The following is a 19,036-nucleotide window of genomic DNA, read 5'->3' on the forward strand; positions in this document are numbered from 1 at the left end:
TCAGCACAGACCCCTTGCTATCCCACCTGTTTTAGACATTGTAAATGATGTATTTTCAGAGCCAGACAGATACTATAGGGTTCCTGATTCACATAAATTTCTTTATAAAAACCCTGCAGCTGACCCAGAAACCATCTCTCAGGGTCCCAAAGGGGTCAAGGCTTCTACTGCAAAAAAACCTGTCCCCTCTGATAGGGATTCTAGGGCTCTAGACAGATGGGACAAAAAGATTTATACCTCTGCTACCTTGGCTGTAAGAGCCTTAAATTGCCAATTTCATATGCTTAAATATCAGCAAAATCTTATGTATTTGCTCAAACAGAAAATGTCAGCAAATACAGAATATGCAGACAACAAAGAAATGCAGGACTTATTGCATGCAGCTGAACTAGTTGGAAAGCATACCTTGCAATGTGGTTTTGATTCTCTAGAGGCCTCCTGCAGGGCCGCTGTTACAGGTTCTGTCATTAGGAGGCATGCTTGGTTAAAAGAACAAAATCTGCCTGATCATGTTAAAGCAAAACTATTAGATGCTCCTTTACAGCATTATACTTTGTTTGGTGTTAAAGCAGAAGAGGTGTTTAAGAAAATGGAGGACAAAGCTAAATCTATGCAAACAGTCAAGGATTTCTTGCAGGTACAGCCTCCCAGATTCAGCAGGAACTGGCCTACAAAGAATTGGTCCTTTCCAGTGTCAGACAGACCATAAAGAGGCAGATACAGATGCCCCAGAGGCAGATCACAGCCCCAGGGCTCATAAGGCCTAAACAATGCGGTGCTTCTACCTCCAAGAGCGGAGAGGAAAAATCACAACTATACAGGAAACAGTCTCAATGACTTTCCCCTTCCAGCACCAAGCAGGCAGCCCTTTTGGGGGGGGAAACTAGTACTTTTTTCACAAAATTGGAACATGATCACCCAGGACAAATGAGTTCTAAATATAGTTTCACAAGGCTACAGGTTCCATTTTCACACCCAGCCAAGGCTAAACGGTATGCCAGACCTGCCACACAATCAATGGGCAGAGGCACAAAAACAAGTTTCATCCCTCATGGACATGAGGGCCATTCAACAAGTGCGAGAGCAAGAGCAGGGACAAGGATTCTGTTCAAGACTGTTCTTGGTACCCAGAAAGGACAAAGCCTGGAGACCAATACTGGACCTATCTATTCCAAACACATTTCTGGATATTCCAAAATTCAAAATGTTGACTCTACAGCAGCTTCTGCCCATGTTGGGCAAGAGGGCTTGGCTTGTGACTTTAGATCTAAGAGAGGCATACCTGCATGTCCCAGTCAGACAAACATGCAGAAGATACCTCAAATTCAAAGCTGGTTCAATGCACTACCAATTCTCTGCACTGCACTTTGGCTTATCTACTGCGCCCAGTGTCTTCACAAAGTGCCTGGCACCAGTAATTGCATACTGCAGACAAAGAGTAATACAAATATATCCTTATTTGGACGACTGCCTCATCCAAGCAGAGAACAAGGACATTCTACTACAGCATCTGGCATTTGTAAAGAGATTAATACCATGCCTAGGGTACACAGTCAATGAACAGAAATCAAAACTAGTACCCTCTCAAGAGATAAAATTCTTGGGTGCAAGCTTAAATACAACTGCCCAGATGGCTTATCTCACGCCAGACAAAGACAACTGACTACCTATTTCAAACTGTTGGCAACAAAGGCCCAGTTATCTGCAAGAAAAATTCTGCAGGCTTTGGGCTATATGGCATCCTGCATTCTACTAATTCCATATGCAAGACTGAACTTCAGTGGTACCGAAAGTGTTTGGACTCAACATTGCCACAGCCTGGAAACAATAGTTACTCTCATTCCCTGCCTGCAACAGGAGTTTCGATGGTGGGCGAAGGCCTGTCACCAGAACAAGGGACAGCCATTCACTCAACCCCCAGCCACACAGACTTTAACCACGGATGCATCGGATTATGCCTGGGGAGCCCACATGGCAGGAAGATGTATTCAAGGCACATGGTCCGCAAACCAAATGCATCTGCATATCAATCAAAAAGAGATGCTAGCATTTCAAAATGCCCTGACAGCCTTCAAGGACCTACTTTATCCGGGATAAATACTGATAAAGACAGACAATACCACAGTCATGTGGTACATAAACAAGCAGGGAGGCATTCATTCTTACCCCCTTTGCAGACTAACCATGACTTTGTGGGACACAGCATTGACTTACCACATACATCTACAGGCACAATTCCTGCCAGGAAAGGTAAATACTCTGGCAGACTAACTAAGCAGAAACCTCATGGATCCCCACGAGTGGAAATTGGATCCGCAAGTCTTCAGCATGGTAATAAGAAAATGGGGATGCCCGGACATAGATCTATTTACATCACCTCACAACTACCAACTGAAGAGATTCTGCACAAGGACTTATCACAGACAAGCATGGAAAGTGGATGCCCTATCTTTCAGCTGGAAAAACTTAACAGCATATGCCTTTCCTCCTCTGCCTCTCCTCCCCAAGGTACTTCTAAAGGTCAGACAGGAGAAGCCAAAATATATTCTGATTGCCCCAGACTGGCCATGCCAGTACTGGTATCCAATCCTAAGGAACTTGTCTCAATGCCCAGCCTGGACCTTACCTCAAGTACCTCATCTACTGTCCCAGCACAACAATCATATTCTGCACAGCCAACTCAAGACCTTAAGTCTGGCAGCATGGCGGATAATGTAGTCGTACAAAACACACCTCTCACTCAGGCGGTGATGGATGTCATTTTGGAGGCCAGGAGGCCTAGTACCAGAAAATCCTATGCTGGAAAATGGAAGAGATTCTGTGCTTGGAACCAGGCACAAGGAATTGACACTGCTGTACCAGACATTCCTCAGATTTTGCAATACTTGACTGAGATGCTGAACAAAGGCCTATCTTTTTCATCTATAAAAATTCATGCCTCTGCCATTTCAGCTCATTACAATACAGAGCCACCAATCTTTTCTCATCCTTTATTAAGGCAGTACCTCAGAGGGACCAAAAATGTAAGGCCTCCAAGGAGATCACCAATACCTGCATGGGACCTCAATTATGTCTTGGAAAAACTCACCCTGCCTCCTTTTGAGCCAGCCGCTACAGATCTTGGAAAACCGCTCTGCTCCTAGCAATAACTTCTGCAAGACGCGTCTCAGAGCTACAGGCACACATGGCTGTGGAACCTTTTATCATTTTTTATCCAGACAGGGTCTCTCTGTGGACAAACCCGACATTTATGCCTAAGGTAGTGTCCAGTGTGGCCATTAACCAAACTATTCATCTGCCTACCTTTTATCCAAACCCACAGAATAAGGGGGAGAGAATTCTGCATTCTTTGGACGTACACAGACAGCTACGCGCCTGTTTGAACAGAACCAAAGCTTCCAGAAAGACAGAGCAATTACTAGTGGCTTATGCTGCAGGATCACAAGGAAACACCATCTCAAAGCAGACTATTTCAAAGTGGATAGGCCACTGCATTCGTTTCTGCTATTCTCAACATGGCAAGTCAGTACCTAAGGGCATTAGGCCACATTCATCCAGAGCAGCAGCCACTTCAGCAGCCTTCCTTAGGGGAGTACCAACCAAAGACATTTTAGAGGCTGCTACTTGGAGTTCAGTGCACACCTTCACAAAGCACGATCTTGCCACTTTACTCCAAATCCAGGGCAGGCTTTGCCATTGCAGTTCTGCAGGGCCTAATAGCCACTCCTAATGCTATTTAGCCCCAACCTCCCAACCTTAGCTTTGGGATTCAACCCAATTGTAATGACTGCAACAGTGAAACACGAAGAACATAGTACAGTTCTGTACACTTACCATAAATGTAGATGTTCGAGTGTATTCACTGTTGCAGTCCAGGTTACCCACCCGCCATCCCCCTTTTTCTTTTCTGGAACTTATCTGTACTTCTCTATTCTATACAACCTATGTGGTGCATTTGCTTGTTGATGAAGGCAAAATTTTTACTTTGCTGCATGCATCTTTTATTGACATATTTTTAGCCTACCCTTTTGGGGGAACCTGACATCTGGGGCAAGAAAAACTGAAGAAAATGGTGTCTGCTGCATCTTTTGTACCCCTGGCACACTGACGTCAGGGAAGAGGCGACAGCAACCGATGCCGGACCTAGACTTTGGAATTCAGGCCGACAGGAGGGTAGCTTGCCAGCAGGATAACCCAATTATAATGACTGCAACAGTGAATACACTCGAACATCTACATTTATGGTAAGTGTACACAACCATACTTTATGGTGAAGTTAAAACTCAGACTGTGTGAATGAATGCATTGTCTTTTATCATACCTCTCAACTGTCCAGATTTTCGCTTCATTTTTTTGATCTGTTCCTTTTGAAACGTGTCATTGCATGTCATTGAAGCTTGAAGTCAATAAATTATGACAAACATTTGAGTATCAGACTTCATATCCACCAGAAAATGCATGTTAACAAAACTTTTATTTTTGCAACATTGAACATGCTAAACATCTTCTTTCAGCTTTTCCTGGTTAGGGGTCACCACAGCGGATTTCTGGTCTGCAGATGGATTGGCAGTGGTGTTTTTATGGTGTAAAGTGGCCAGCCTGGCACCCACCCTTCACAGAAGGTGCACACATACACGCACCTACATGCATGTCTTTAAAACTCAGTTGACCGCAGGGAGGACATGCAAACTCTGCACAGGAGGAGTTGCAGTTGAGAATCGAACCAGAGAACCTCTTGCTGTGAGGCTACAATGCTAACCGCTGCACCTCCGTGGCCAATTGAACATTCCAAACATATAAGAACAATATTTAAAATGTGCCTCTATTGTTTGGCTTTGTCTATATTTCTTGTTCTATGAGGTTGAGAGGTATGTATAGGTATATTAGATGTAGAAGGGTGAACTGCTTTGTGGTTTATTTGTGTGGTAAGGGGGCTGTGTGGCAGGCTGAGGAAAATCCCAGGATGCAAAAAACTCCCTTACCAGCCTCAGTATGAAACTGAGATCCCTCATAAAATCCTCTAAAGCTAGTTACGAAAATAAAATTGCCAAAGATTCCAAAGACAACCACAAGGCATTCTATAACTATGTCAAGAATCTAAAGGGCAATGCTCAGATCTGCTCTGAGCTAAAACAGAATGGCATTAAATATACTGATCCCAAGGATATTGTCAGTATCCTGGCAGATCGATTCAGTGCCAGCTTCACCCCCCTCTCACCCCTAAATGGCCCATCTCAGTACTAGAAGATTGCCAAATTCCATAATAACGGCCACACAGGTAAAAAAACGCATTCTCCAAAGCTAAGAATACAGCATCCATAGAACCAGATGACATCCCGGGCTGTATACTACATGAACTACAATATGAACTGGCACCTCACCTAAGGGTCATGTTTAATCATAGCCTCACCTCAGATTTCATGCCCACTGAGTGGCGTAGAGCTACAGTCATCCCACTTCACAAGGGGGATCCACCTTGGATCCCGGAAACTACTGTCCCATCAGTCTGACAAGACTTATCTGCAAGGCCATGGAGCGTATTATCATGGAACTTATAAACAAAGACATTGGCAACCTTCAAACACTGGACCCCACCCAGTTTGGGTTCTTGAAGGGTCGATCTTGTCTCCTGAACCTGATTGACTTCTTCGAATCAGTCTCCAGAGCCATGGACAAGGGTAAGGTGGTCCACACAGCCTATCTAGACCTTGCCAAGGCCTTTGATACCATCCCCCACTCTGGAATCATAGATAAACTTACTAAGCTGGGCATTAATCCCTACGTCACCCAATGGGTTACTAACTGGCTTACTGATAGAACCCACACTGTAAAAGTAGCTGACTCCAAATCCAGCTCCAGACAAGTGACAAGTGGAGTTACCTAGGGTTCAGTCCTGGGACGCTCTTGTTTGGCATCTACTTCTCTGAAGTACAGGCCAGCACTAAGGGACTCTGGCTAACAAAGTTCACAGATGACTGCAAACTGGGAGCCATTATTGAATCCCCAAATGGTGTGGATACTCTACAAAAGGGCCTTACAGAAACAGATGCTTGGTGCCAGAGCCATGGGCTCAAGCTCAATGCCAAGAAATGTATAGTTATCCCCTTTGGGAAAAAATATGTATCCGTGAATTACCATATAGGTGGCAGTACACTAAACACTGAAAGTGTGATAAGAGACTTAGGGACACAGGTGGACAATGTTCTCACCTTCGATAACCACATCGCCACAACAGTCAGGAAATCCTTCTATGTGGCACACCTCATCACTAAGGGCTATTCATCCAGAAAAAAGGAGGTCATTGTCCCACTGTACTCATCCCTCATTAGACCCATTATAGAATACAACGCTCCGTTTGCTATGTACCGCTCAAGACATCTGCAACAACTGGAAAGGCCGCAGAAATACCTCACTAAAAGAATCACAGGCCTAAAGCAGATGCCCTGCACTGACCGCCTTAAAAAAAAACTCCAGCTATACTCTGTTGCATATAGTCTACTCAGAGGCAATCTCTGCTTAACATACAAAGCCATGTCAAACCCAGAGCTGTTGGACATGCTACACTTAAAGAAATCCTAATCCCTCAGAGCCACACGCTCCGGGGATCTAAACCTTGTCATCACAATAAACAAAACATGCTGGATGGATAGGTTCCTGACCCAGAGACTCCCCAGACTCTGGAATAGATTGCCCATACTTGTCAAGCAGAGTGCTTCTTTGGCCCTCTATAAAAAAGGAACCTTGACGATTGGATGGGAGAAAGGAAATTCACCCCGGGGATCATGTCAGTCGCCCTGCTAGACAGGGATCCAGGGAAGTAAACTGTGTGGGAAGAAATAGCCAGGGAATTGTTATGGCTAGGCTTGTATAGGCTGATAGCCTAGTACAAACCCATGAACCTATAAGTGTGTTCTAAAAATTTTCCAGCCAGAGCTGTAGAGTTGTTTACTGTGTTGTTCATCTTTTTTGGCTGTTGCTAAAACTACTTTTTTCCAAATTTATAGCAGTCTGCACCAGTGTGCCATAGTGAACTCACAAAATAATGGAGAAGAAACAGATGCAATCTGAGGGTCATGCTGCTCATCGCTAGAAGTCTAAATCTCAAAATGCACTCACTCGAAGCACTCCTTAAAATTTGTGCTGTAACAGAGACCTGGTTCAGGGCAGCAGAAAGCACCCCTGCACCACCAGGGTATAACTCATCCACACCTTTCGGCCCCAGAACTTGGACCGAAGCTCCAAAGGTGGTGGTGTTTCCATATTCGTAAAGGACCGAAGCTCCAAAGGTGGTGGTGTTTCCATATTCGTAAAGGATGCGAACATCTCCAGACTGGTTGCCCAACATAATGCATCAGAGTTACTTCAGGTGCAGCTAACATTGGGTAAGACAGTGATTCAGGTCGTAGCCTGCTATAAGTTCCCAACCATGTCCCAAGACTCACACTCCACGTTCTTAAGCACCCTGGAGAATATTATGGTCCAACCTAACGCTCTCATACTGGGCGACTTCAACTACCCTCCATTAACTGGAAAACTACTCGTGTACCAATACCCTTGCCCAACGTTTCCTGGAATTCATTAATTTCAATGCCTTGGACCAGCTCGTTCTTACCCCCAATAGAAGTAGCGGTATCCTTAACCTGGTCATTACTAACATGGGCGAGCGTTTCTCTACACCAATAGTCAACTCCTCCCTGGTTAGATCCGACCACAAACTAATTACCTTGGAAATCCACATCCCCCCACACACACACACAAAGGTAACCACCATGAAAAACATCTCCAAAGCTAACTTTGTGCTCCTAAAAACAGGTGGCTAACATCCCAGCACTCATGCAAATGGAGAATAGTTGCATGACCGCCGAATCATACACCAATGCAGTGTACAAACACCTACACAAATGCATGGATCTCTCCATACCCAATAGAACTAGGATGCTCTCCTCCAAAAAAAGGAAACCAATCTGGTGGTACCCTGCCATAAACAAACTCTGCAACAGAAGGAGGAAACTTATGTGGAATAAGGTGAAGTCCCAAGACTGGAAAAACTCCCTTATCCACCTCAACTAAAATTGAGATCCCTCATCAAATCCTCTAAAGCTAGCTATGAAAACAGAATTGCAGCAGATAGTAAAGACAACAACAAGGCCTTCTATAGTTATGTAAAGAATTTCCACGGCAATACCCAAATTTACTCTGAGCTACTGCACAATGGTACTTTCTATACCGAGCCAACAGATATTGCCAATATACTGCCTGATAGATTCAGTGCCAGCTCCCCCCCCCCCAAAAGGACCAATCGCAATACCAGTAGATTGCCAGTCACCCATTATTACTGCTGCACAGGTTAAATCAGCACTGTCCAAGGCCAAGAGTACAGCTTCTGTGGGACCTGACAGTATCCCTGGCTGTGTTCTACATGAACTACAGAGTGAACTGGCACCTCACCTGTGTGCCCTGTTCAGTGACAGTCTCACCTCAGGCTTTGTCCCTACCAAATGGCGCACTGCTACAGTCATCCCTCTCCTCAAAGGAGGAGCGACTACAGACCCTGGGAACTATCACCCCATTAGCCTGACGAGTCTGATATGCAAAGCTATGGAACACATCATTATGGACCTACTACACTAGGATATAGGCAATCTCCAAACTCTGGATCCCACACAGTTTGGTTTTGTGAAGAATAGATCATGCCTGCTCAACTTGGTCGACTTCTCTGGGTCAGTCACTAGAACTGTGGATGAAGGCGAGGTGGTTCATACAGCCTACCTTGATCTGGCCAAGGCCTTTGATATCATTCCCCACTCAGGAATCATAGAAAAACTCACTGAGCTAGGCATCAACCCCTATATCACTATGTGGTTTGCAAACTGGCTCACAGAATCCACAGTGTGAAAGTAGCGGACTCAGTCAGACTGCCGACCAGTCACTAGTGGAGTCCCACAGGGTTCAGTCCTGTGTCCTCTCCTCCTTGGTATCTACTTCTCTGAAGTCCAGGCGGACACGAAGGGACTGCGGCTGACAAAGTTCACAGACAGTTGCAAGTTGGTAGCTATTACCTTCCCAAGTTGACATCCGACAGGCCTCACTGAGACCAACATCTGGTGTCAGAACCATGGCCTTAAGCTCAATGGCAAAAAATGTGTTGTCATCCCCTTCGGGAAAAACCCGGTTCTCATGAATTACCACATTGATGGTAGTCCACTAAACACTGAAGGTGTTATAAGAGATCTGGGAACACAGGTTGACAGCAGCCTCTCTTTTGGCCACCACATTGCCACTGTGGTCAGAAAGTCCTATGTGGCACATCTTATTACTAAGAGTTTTGCATCCAGGAAGAAAGAGGTCATTGTCTCCCTCTACTCTTCCCTCATTAGGCCAGTCATAGAGTACAATGCCCCATTTGGCATGTAGCTCACTAGACACCTGCAACAACTGGAGAGGCTGCAAAAGTACCTCATAAAGAGGATCCTAGGCCTTAAATACTTGTCCTATATGGACAGACTAAAACAAACCTCCAACTATTCTCTGTCTCATATCGCCTACTTAGAGGCGATCTCTGCTTGACTTACAAAGCCATGTCTGACTCAGCTCTGTTAGAAATACTACATCTAAAGAAATCCCAATCCCTCTGCACCACACGCTCCAGAGACCTCATCATCATTACCGCAATCAACAGAACATGCTGGAAGGACAGGTTCGTAACCCAGAGACTGCCCATGTTATGGAATAGACTTCCCATTACATGTCAAACAGAGCACCTCACTGGCTGTCTTCAAGGGAAGTCTTGATGAATGGATGGGAAATAGAAAATTCACCCCGTGGATCACTGCATTGGCTCTACTCGACAGATGCACTGGGAACTAAGGTTGGGTGGCACGATGCTGGGGTAATCCTATGGGCTAGACTTATAAAGGCTCCAGGGCCATTAGCCTAGTATACACCTATGAACCTATAAGAGGTGGTTCTTCTTTCGAGCAACTGTCAAAACAGAAGATTTGAAAAAATAGCATGTCGAAAAATGAGAATTGCTTACAGGAAAATGAGTACCAGAAAGTTTTTAATGTACTAAGTTGTAAAGCACTTCACTAGTATATGGCAGACAGGCACAGAAAAAAATAGGACAGCTGTCAAGAAAATAAAGATTTAGAGAGTGCAGCTGTCAGAGATCAAGATTTTTAACTGACTACAAGAGAACCTCTCCTGTTGTCAGGAAGGGGAAAAGGAGTCAACCTCATCTCCTGTGGAGACCGTTACTAGCTGCAGTGTGTGTGTGCATGCGTGTGTGTGTACTCGTGTGAGAGCATGCAGGAGAGAGCGCCTGCACCAGATGGCATGTACTAAGACAAATAGAAGGATGACACCAGACAATGAGGAGATCCAGCAATTCAGGCAAATTAATTACTGGATGCCAGTGAGGGGCAGCAGGCAGAATGTCAAAGAAGAAAAGTGAAGGAAAGGGGGGAAAATGGTAAATGAAACAAGGAACAGAAGAAGGAAAAAGCTGGAGGAGATAAATCTAAACCAAAAGGTCCAAAACATTGAACAGGTTAGCCTCCTGCTTGGAACTCCTTGGCCATTAAGGTTAAACATGCTGTCTTATTTGATGTCTTCAAAGCTGTTGGCATTGGCAAAGCTTCTTATTGACATGTGGGACAAAACTGTACTTTATAATGTGCTTGTTTCCCGTCAGGCACAGGTGAGAAGGGGTATGTAACAGTAGGTGTATCTGACTGAGAACCTGTTACTGTGCATATGTAAAAGGATAGGTACGTAATGATATTAATGGAGGGGGTCTTGTCAGTATTACTTTTGCATTCACTGCAGGCAGAAGGGTTGCTGGGCACTAAGACGAAGCCCCCCCCCCACCTAAATATAATGGCAGAACAAGAAGTTTACGGTTTGGTAGGAGTGACCAAAGACTTTATAGTTTGTCAAGACCCAAGTTTATTGTTAGGCATACTGCTGACTTATGATACAGTTTCAGTGGCTGAATTCCTCAACAGACCCACTCTGGCTCTGGGTGGTTTGTAGTTGGAACACAGGTGCAGTGGGTCCAGGAATCTGAAACTCTTGACTGACAAGGGCAGGCGAGATTGTGGCAGAATGTATAGGTTAGAAAAAAGTTTCCTGTTCAGTTCGAACTGCTTGCTCAGCTCTGACATTTGTGCTTTATTGGGATATTACTTGCTAACATACCTCTTACTCTTAGAGCAAGAAATCTGGACAGTGCCAAAAGTAATGGTGGGACAAAGGCCCAAAATAGGGACATATTTTAAATATTGCTCCTGTAAACTCAGTTGCTAGAATAACAAGTTTTGCATTATTTTGTATTAGTATGCATTTTCTGAGGGATGTGAAGTCTGAAATTCAAATGTCTGCCATCCTTTATTATTTAGTGACTTCATATTGGTATCCCACAGTTCCATTGGCGTGGGTGGTATGTATGCAAATCTCAATTAGCATCCTGATTTTTTGGCCAGTTGTACATACTTTTGATGGGCATTTGTCCATATTTTTGATGATTCGAGGTTGACAGGTATGTTTAGAACAGAAACCGATGTGTGTGTGTGTGTGTGTGTGTGTGTGTGTGTGTGTGTGTGTGTGTGTGTGTGTGTGTGTATATATATATATATATATATATATATATATATATATATGTGTGTGTGTGTGTGTATATATATATATATATATATATAATATTTTTTTTTTTTTTTTTTAAATATTTAGTAAGACATGTAAATAATGTATGATAAGTATATGAATTGATCAGTGGAGTTTAGAAAAGATTTGTGACAAGAAAATGGGAAGAATTTGCAAAGGAGCAAATTTTGGTTTCTAGTTATGTAGCAAAGTCCAGAAAGTTAAGGTGAGAGACAAACATGTAAGAAATGGAAGGTCGAACTACAACTTTGAAAACTGAAATAAACAAGATGGACAAACAGATTAGGCAAGAGAGTGTGACAGTGTAAGACAAGATCAAGAAAAACCTGAAGAAAATTTATATAAAGATATTGAGCATAATAGGAAACCTTTTTATAAGGGTGGCCACGGTGGTGCAGCGGTTAGCGTTGTCGCCTCACAGCAAGAGGTTCTCCGGTTCAGGCCTCTGCTGGCATGCCTTCTGTGTGGAGTCTGCATGTCCTCCCTGTGGTAGTGTGGGTTTTCTCCGGGTGCTCCGGTTTTCTCCCACATCCCAAAGACATGCTGTAGGTGGATTGGACACTAAATTGGCCCTAAGCGTGAGTGCGTGCATGTTGTGCACCTTCCGTGGAAGGTTGGGCGCCAGGCTGGCAACAAGACACCATAAAACTCTACTGCCAATCATGAGCGGACAGGTGATCCTCTGCGACGACCCCTAACTGGGAAAAGCTGAAAGGAGGAGGAGGAGGAAACCTTTTTATAGAAGCATAAGACGAGGAAGGCGTTAAAACAAACTGATAAACTGTGTGCAGATTCTAAAATTTATTCTCAAACACAACAGATTACAGATATATTTACAACATCTTATGCAAAACAGTTTGGCTCCACAAAAGGGGTAGTAAGTTGTCCTAGTGACATCCAGGTAACCCCAGATACTGGAATCAAATTAGATTATATTGAAAAACAACTGCGCAAACTGGATCCAAATGAAGCACACTGAGGAGACTGAACTGGTAACAATGACCTGAGAACACTTCAGCAAGAACTTACAGTACCATTATATTTGTTGTTCACTAGGTCATATAAATATATGGAAATTCCTCAAGATTGGAGACGTGCTTATTAAACCTGTCTTTAAGGGAAATGGGAGTAGGACAAACCCAGAGTCATGTAGACCCCAAGTCTAGTTTCATGTTGTGGAAAAATAATGGAGAAGGTAATATTGGATAACGTATCGTCAAAACTGGATAGGTTGGGACTTGAAACCGTATATTACCATGCATATGTTGAAAACAGATCTATTGCCACCTGTAACATGATGTTCCATAACAATATAATAGCTATGAATGAAAAATTGTGCTGTGATGTAATTTATATAGATTTAACTTCAGCATTTGACAGGGTCATGTACAAAATGCTTATCAATAAATTAGTACAACTAGGTATTGATATACTCTTGATAAGATGGATAGCTGCATGGCTTACAGATAGGAAATGGCAAGTATCATACAGCACCTGGACAGGTGAAATCCTTGGTTACAGTCAGGGTGTCCCACAGGGCTCTGTCCTAGGCCCTTACTTGTTTAGATTGTATCTTTCAGACCTAACATTTTCATCTGAGGTGTTCTACAGTTATATGCAGATGACCTGAAATTGGATAAACTGATTACATGCCTTACAGATAAGGCATGTTCGCAAAATAACTTGACTAAATTGACCATTTGAGCACATGAGAATAATATGCTGATTAAATACATCAAAAACTAAGCATATGCAATTTGGGAGACATAAATTGAAAGGTGAATATTTAGTACAGCACACAGTGATTGAAACTGTAGACTCATTTAAGGACCTGCGTATATGGGTGTATCTAGCTATGAGTTTTTCTAATCATGTCAACCAATTGGTCAATGATGTTTATAGAACTGTAGGATGTATAAAAATATTTTTAAAGTCTAGGAAATCAAAAATGATGAAGTAATTGTTACATTAGACCCAAACTTGAGTATGGAATAACAATATGGAAACCCTATAAGAAAACAAGCATGAGTAAACTAGAAAGAGTACAGTGGAAATATACCAAGGGCATCCAAGGATGTGAACATTTTTAAGTTATAAAAGACTAAAATATCTGAACTTGTAAAGTCTGTCGTACAGACATGCAAGCAGAGAGCTTATTCAGGTGTGTATAGGGCATTTAGAGACACCTACCTCTGGGAATGTTTGGGGTTATCACAAAGTACTAGAGAATCAGACAACCTGTGTAGAAGATTCTATAAGATTGAGAAGTGTACTAATTGGTTCTCTGACAGAGTAGCGGATGAATGGAATAGACTACCATGTTACATTAAAGTGAGTACTAGTTTAGATATTTTTAAGAACACCCTGGACACTTATTACAGGAACAGGTGATGTTATGTAGTCCAATCTCACCTGCATTCTTACCTGTGGGGTTCGGAGCCGAATGTCTGCTCTGACTCGGCCATATTTTAGCTCAAAGTCTTTCAATTGGCTGGGCTAAGATGGTATCCCATGCTGCACTGCTCTCTATACCCAGATCTCATTTGCCACTTGTGTAGCTCGGACGTGGTCTCGCTCTTGGCTGTGGCTAAGTATTCTTTTCATCTTTATAGCAGAGAAGTTTTTGCAAAAAAAAAAAAAAAAAAAAAAACTATTTTCATAGCTGTTTGTGTGTTATCTGTGAGTGTGTTTGTGGAAAAGTTGTTTTTTCTTGTCTTAGCGTGTTTTTTGTGGTATCCCACTAGCTGTTTCCAATGGGCTAGGCCCGTTTCAATTAGAGGACCTAGTCTGTCCCCTCTCTTACTTTTATGTGCTAACTTACCATGGGCTAAGACCGTTTAATTTAGAGGAACTAGTCCTCCTTCTTGACCTTGTGTTCTAGGACCGTTTAAGTTAGAGGTCTTTGTGGTGTACTGTCTGTTTGTTCTGTTCCTGCGCTTGTGGTTGATTGACTGGTTGTTGGGTTAGTGACTCAGTATCTTTAAACATAGTCACTACAAAAACTTAGGAGCATAAGCCCTCTGGCTTTAAGAAGCGCACGAAGTGCAGTTATAAGATGTCTATCACTGATGGAGACACTGTTTATGTGTACTGTCTGGGAGCGATTCACTTCCAGGAATCGTGTACTTTTGGTCATGCTTTTAGCCGGCGTGTCTTTCAGGAAAGGAAAAACAAACTGATTTTGAAGGAACTTCTGAAACCCTCCTTCGAGGAGGGTTTGGAGAGTGCTTCCAGCTTTAAGTCTTCTCCATCTAAAGCTAAATCTTCTAAGGCTAAAAAGCGATCCCCGGCTCCATCAGTATCCTCGGAGCCGCCGGAGAAAACAGCTAAATCTTCGATGACATCCTCTGCTCCATTGTCCTTGGGGCCGCAGGAAGTGTCTGTTTCTATGGAACCTGCTTCGGGTCCTATTCTCTCGGATCCTGTTCGGAGCCGGTCGCCTAGCATTAGGCCGGTATCTCCTCCTCACAGGTCTCCTTTAGAGAGGAGGTCTCAGTCTCCTTCCCTATCCTCTAAGTCCTCCAGGACCTTATCGGATGTGGATGTTGATAGAGTGGTGCTGAGACTTCTCCAGTCACCGGTACTGGCTGAATTGTTTTCGTCTCTGATCCAATCCAGTCACCGGTACTGGCTGAATTGTTTTCGTCTCTGATCCAGTAGGCTCCAGAGCCGGTCCCTCTACCTACGTCGATACTTCCTCCGAGCGCATCTCAGCTTTTGGAGCCAGAGTGCTCGGCTCTGTTTGATGTCCCTAGGTCGGTTCTGACATCAGCTCTGACTCTGGCACCATCCACGGGGTTCAGGACTCAGGATTCCTCGGTCGGACCTGAGGGGGAGGCTTCGGCTCCTAGTCTCCCTGTCGGTGCTTCGGCACGGGGAAGCCTGACTCCTGTCTCTGCTTCGGACCTGGTCCCTTCTGATTTGAGAGCTTCCATGGCTGGTCAATCTTCAGACCGGGGGGACCAGCTTTCGAGGCCATGCAGAGCACGCTTGCCGGGTCATCAGCAGCATCATACAGTTCGGCCACTCTGTCCCCAACAGCACCGGTGCTGGTCTCTGATTGCCCTCTATCTCTTGACAGCAGAGCCCCCAGGCCTCAGGGTACCCCCACGAGTGGTCCCCATATTTCTGAGGGCCCCTCAGAGTTTTTGCCTGAGGAGCCACCCAGAAAGAGAACGTGCAAGAGGAAGCACATAGATTCCCAAAATGAGTCTCTCACATCAGACACCGACCTCAAGGAATTGGAGGGGTCCCCTAAGTCAACCTCTGAGGATGTTTCTTTCTCTGACATCCTAAAGATTTTGAAGCAAAGAGGTGACTGGCCATCCAAAGCCCCCTCTGAAGAAGAGCTTGTGTTCCTGAAGGCCTTTGGTGCTCAGCCGTCCACCTCCTGGGTGTCTCCACCCTTCGACGAGCTTCTGGATCTGGTTTTCGAAGGGTGTGGGAAACCCCTGACTCTGTGGAACCAGTCCCCAGGAGACCCAATAAATTTTTGTCTGCCCCTTCTGATAAGGAATTTCTATCCAAGGGAGTCCTCGTGGATGCCATGGTGGCTTCCAAGCAGCGGCTACCAAGAAGGAATTGGCTGAGACTTCTTCCACCGTCCATCCCCCTAACAAGGAGTCTAGGACTATGGACCAGTACGGGAAGTGTATGTTTTCTTCAGCGGCCTTTACTTTGCAGTCACTGAATTACTTATCACACTTTACACTGTTTCAGAGAGATCTCCTAAAGGAGCTTGGAGATACTCTAAGGGGTGACATTTCTGAAGCGGAGGCTCAAAGTCAATGCTCAGATGTCTACCCTCAATTCTATTGCGAACTCCTCCATGAGGCTGATCTCTCACGCGGCCGAGGGAGCGAGTAGGGCAGCAAGTTCAGGAGTCGCTCTTAGGAGACATGCCTGGATGCGCCTTTGTCATTTTGTGGGGCCTTCAAGTCTACATTCACCAATGCCCCGTTTAATGGTTCCTGTTTGTTCAGAACCAAGGTGAAAGACACTCTCACTAGGTGCAAGCAAGAGGGAAAAACTCTGTCTGCCGTAGGAGTCCAATTTTCCCTTCCCTCTAGGCCTTATCCCAAGGCCCAGAGGAGTGGGAAGATGTGGTTCAAGAAATCACAGAGGTTTTTTCCCGATGCACAAGGTTGAGTCCCCCTCCAGAGGCAAGGGAGGGGGTGGTTATTCAGGTAGACGTCACCCTAGGGGCAGAGGAGGCCTTCGTAACTCAGGAGACCGCGATTCCTTTCATGGTTCTCCCTACCACCGCTCCTGATGGGAGGCCCGACTGTGCGTTCCCGGAGCCAGTCGAGGGTCGCATCTCACTATACCCGGAGACCTGGCAAGGTATCACCCAAGACCAATGGGTTCTACGAATAATTTCTGGAGGATATATCATTCCCTTCTCGTCAACTCCCCCTCCAATCAAGAAAATCCCGGATGTTCCACCCAGTCAAAGGGATTCCGCAGCTTCAGAGGTTTCAAAGCTTGTAGAAAAAGGAGCCATCCAACATGTCCCCTCAGACCAGATCGGATTAGGGACTTACTCCAGATTCTTTTTGGTGCCGAAAAGGACAGGGGACCTGAGACCCATTTTGGATCTCAGCCGATTGAACACCCATGTGAAAAAGTCCAAGTTCCGAATGGTCACGTTACAATCTATTCTCCCATTGTTGGGAAAAGAAGTGTGGATGTGCTCCGTCGACCTCAAGGATGCTTACTACCACATAAAGATGAACAGGGTATCTAGAAGTCACCTACGCTTCCGGCTGGGAGCCAGTCACTTTCAGTTTAGAGTCCTGCCCTTTGGTCTCACCACAGCCCTCAGGGTGTTTACCAAATGCATGGCAGTGGTGACTGCTCACTTGAGACGTCAGGGATTCAAGTGTTTCCATACCTGGATGACTGGCTTCTTACTGCCACCACCAGGCATCTGCTACTTCAGACCAGAGACGCCACTATCAACCTATGTCAACAGTTTGGCATCACCTTGAACTGGGAAAAATCTGCCTTGCTGCCCTCGCAGTGTGTCACCTTTATAGGCGCCGAATTAGAAACCATGCTCATGCGGGCGTTTTTACCACAGGAAAGAATCAGAGTTTTACAACAACAGATTTACGCCTTGCTCCCTCTGAGGAGAGATGAAGGCAAGATTGGTCCTCCAATTGTTGGGGACGATGGCTGCTACGATTGTTAGTTCCACTGGCAAGGTTACATATGAGGCTCCTTCAATGGCTACTCTTCACCCAGTGGTCTCTTCAACGTCTTCCACTTTTTCACCCTATTCTGCTCACAGACAGGTGCAGACAGGATTTCAGTTGGCTTCACACCGACAACCTCAATGCGGGAAAACCCTTCGTTCCTTCGCCTCTGGTTGACACGGTGACCACGGATGCCTCCCAGATGGGGTGGGGGGGCATTATTTACGCAGGACAGTCCGAGGCACGTGGCAAGAGCACGAGATGCATCTGCATATCAATGTCCTGGAGATGAGAGCAGTGCTACTAGCGTTGCAAGCGCTTCAGAGCTTTCTTCCTCTAGGGACTATTGCAATCCACTCAGACAATATGTCGGTGATATGGTATCTGAACAGACAGGGAGGAAAAAGTCGTATCCCCTTTGCAGAGAGGCCATATGAGTGGGGTAGTGGGCAGTGTCTTCTCAACTTTTTCTGGTAGCAACACACATTCTGGAGAAGTCCAATGTGATCACAGACAGGCTAAGCAGAACTATTCTGATGCCTCATGAGTGGTCCTTGAACTGTCAAGTTGCGGAGCAGATTTTCCACAGGTGGGGTCAGCCTTGCTGCGACCTTTTTGCCAGCCCCCTCAATGCCAAATGCAGCAGCTATTTTACCATTATCCCCCCTCAGGTGGATTCACCCAGGGACGTTCTAGTCCACGATTGGCCCTCCGCTCTACTGCATGCCTTCCCTCTGGTTCTTTTGCTATCAAAGGTTATTCAGAAAGAGCAATCCTTGGGAAGCAAAATGATTCTGATTGCTCCACATTGGCCTCATCAAATTTGGTTCCCCTTTCTCCATCCCTATCTCATGGACGCTCCATGGATTCTGTACCCACAACTAGACTTACTGTCTCATATGTCAGGGCAGCTCCATCCCTCCCTTCGGACTCTCCGGTTGACAGCTTGACTACTCCACTTCCGTCATTTAGTTAGGCTTCACCATTTTTCACTGGATGTGGTTCATATTCTATCTTCCTCTCATAAGCCTTCGACCAGGAAGATTTATTATAACAAATGGAAGAGATTTTCCATCTGGGCACATGCCAAACAAATTGACCCTTACACAGCTCCAATTTCGTCAGTATTGGAGTTCCTCTCTATGCTTTTCAACCAGGGATCAGCTGCTGCAACC

The 19,036-nt window shown here is 44.9% G+C and overlaps 1 protein-coding gene across 2 annotated transcripts in view; it reads left to right on the top strand.

Moving 5' to 3' along the window:
* COLGALT1 (collagen beta(1-O)galactosyltransferase 1) overlaps positions 1 to 19,036 on the top strand; it is a 1,137,248-nt gene that overhangs the window by 816,822 nt on the left and 301,390 nt on the right. The gene's annotated exons all lie outside the window — the stretch shown is intronic.

The sequence above is a fragment of the Protopterus annectens genome, chromosome 9.part0 (genome assembly GCF_019279795.1).
Source record: "Protopterus annectens isolate FY-2018-M chromosome 9.part0, PAN1.0, whole genome shotgun sequence".
NCBI lineage: Eukaryota > Metazoa > Chordata > Ceratodontiformes > Protopteridae > Protopterus > Protopterus annectens.